Source organism: Phoca vitulina, unplaced genomic scaffold (assembly GCF_004348235.1).
Source record: "Phoca vitulina isolate PV1807 unplaced genomic scaffold, GSC_HSeal_1.0 scaffold5, whole genome shotgun sequence".
NCBI classification, from domain to species: Eukaryota; Metazoa; Chordata; class Mammalia; order Carnivora; family Phocidae; genus Phoca; species Phoca vitulina.
In genome coordinates, this window is record NW_022589708.1 from 79,122,010 (window position 1) to 79,124,435 (window position 2,426).

The following is a 2,426-nucleotide window of genomic DNA, read 5'->3' on the forward strand; positions in this document are numbered from 1 at the left end:
AGCTGAGAGCCCGCACCTCGGCTCCATCTCTGCAGCCGGCTTCCCTGCTTTGATACCTGGGAGCTCTGCCGCACTCAGGCACCCCCGGTCTTTCTGTGACCCCGAGGGTCCTGAGACCACACTGTCCCAGCGAGGGTTCCACCCCCCACTTAGCCACTGGAGTGACGTCCCTCAGCGGAACCAACTTCTAAAAGTTCTGATTTTGTGCTCTGCGGCTCTATCACTTGCGGGTAGCAGCTGACGGAGGCCCCCTCCCCCACTGTCTATCCTCCAGAATATCGCCTCGGATTCACTTCTCCGCATGTCCTACCTTCCAGAAAGTGGTCGCTTTTCTGTTCAAAGAGTTGCTGCTCTTCTTTTCTTCGATCTCCTGTTGAGTTCGTAGGTGTTCAGAATGGTTTGATCCCTATCCAGCTGAATTCCTGGGACCAGATGAAATTTAGGTCTCCTACTCCTCTGCCATCCTGCTCCTCCCCCCATTTTTTTTAAAAAACAAAATGCAACATTCTAAAAACCCAAAATTTACTATTGATACTAATTCCTACAAGTTTGCTGTGCTACAATACACAAGTCAAGAAATTAAAACCATTAAATATTTAGAAACATTCAACATCAGAAGCTTTAAAATCTAACTGTATGTAGTAGCCCCTCAAAAAGCTACAACCTGCATTTTTAAAAAAGTATTTTCTCTACAAAGGATCTTATCAGCTACACAAAAATCTATACAGTTTTTATATTGAAGCTAATATTGAGCTGCACTTGAATTCACATTCTTAGCAAAACAATTGCCTGAGCACACATGCACACTCCACACATATCATTACAGGATAGCCATTTATTTTTCTCCTCCTCTTCCTCATCATCTTCATCTTCTTCCTCCTCTTCCTCTTCCTGCTCATCCTCTGGTTCATTCTTTTCTTTGAACCTGTTGGCCTGCCAGGACCCTTCTTTCCCGCTTCACTTTTGCCCTTGGCGTGATAATGTAGCAATATCCTTTTCATATTTCTCCTTTAGCTTAGCTGCTTTCTGTTCATATGGTTGTTTATCTTCCACTAACTGTTCAGACCATATCTCACCCAATTTTCTTTGCAGCATCCCCAATGGATAAACCAGGGTGTTCACTTTTGATCTTTGGGCAATGTTCAGAGCAAAACAGGAAGAAAGCAGATGGATGCCTTTTAGGAGCATTGGGATTTTTTTCTTTCCCTTCTTGTCACCTTTGGGAGGAACATAATTTTTCATCTCCCTGTCATAGCAAGCTTTGTCACTTTTTGCCATATCTTCAAATTTCGACTTTTCCTTTGCAAACATCGTCTTCCATCTCTCCGAACATTTCTTGGAGAATTCAGCGAAATTGACGGAAGAGTCTGGGTGTTTCTTTTTGTGCTCTTCTCAGCAGGTCTGCACGAAGGAAGAGTATGAGGACATCTTGCCCCACGGCTCGTTGGGGTCTCCTTTACCCATGGTGACAGACGGTGTCTACCTGGTGGTGGCTTTTCCTCAGAGTCCTGCAGAGAGGCCCGATCCAACAGAGACGCTTCCTTCCCCAGGCTCCAGCATGAACTGGATTATCTGTCTTCTCTGGCTTTAATTGAGCATTTTATATGATTACACCTTTTCTCTTCAGCATATCAACTATACTACTTTTTTTTTTTTTTTTTTTTTTTTGCTTTTTTTTAGTGATTGCTCTTAGGTGTGCAAATACAATTTCAACTAATATAAGTAAACTTTCAAATGACCATTTCAAATATCCACTTCATGGATAGTTTACATACCTCATATCAGAGTATTACACATTATCAACAGATCATCATATCAGAGTATTACAAGAGTTGTTACACATTTCACTTATACATAACTGAACAATTGTTGCAATTATTGTTTTGATCAAACTCTTTTCTGTTAGATCAATTAAGAATAATAAAAATAAAAGATCATATTTTACCCTCATTTTTGCCTTTTACCCTCATTTATGTCTTCTGTAATGCTCTTCCATTCTTTATGTAGATCCAGGGTTCTGGTCTATATCATCTTCCTTCTCTGTGAAGAATTTCTTTTAACATTTCTTGCAAAGAAGATCTGTTGACAAATTCTCTCAATTTTTGTTTGAGGAAGTCTTTATTTCTTTTACTTTGTTTTGTTCTTTTTCCCTCCACTTTAAAATATTTTTATTTTTCTTTGTGATAAAATACATGATATAAAATTTATAATTTAAACATTTTAAAGTGTACATTTCAGTGGCATTCAGTATATTCATATGGTAGCTCAGTCATTCTCTTTTCCCCCATCCATATTCATAAATTGTTTCATCTTCCCAAACTGAAACTCCATACCCATTAAACAATAACTCCCCAGTCTTCCTCCACCCACCTCCTGGCAACCACCATTCCACTTTCTATCTCTATTAATCTGACTACTCTAGGTGC

At 39.8% G+C, this 2,426-nt stretch overlaps 1 pseudogene; it reads right to left on the minus strand.

Moving 5' to 3' along the window:
* Positions 1-765: 765 nt before the first annotated feature.
* LOC116631264 lies at positions 766-1,464 on the minus strand (annotated as a pseudogene).
* Between the last annotated feature and the right edge of the window lie 962 nt (positions 1,465-2,426).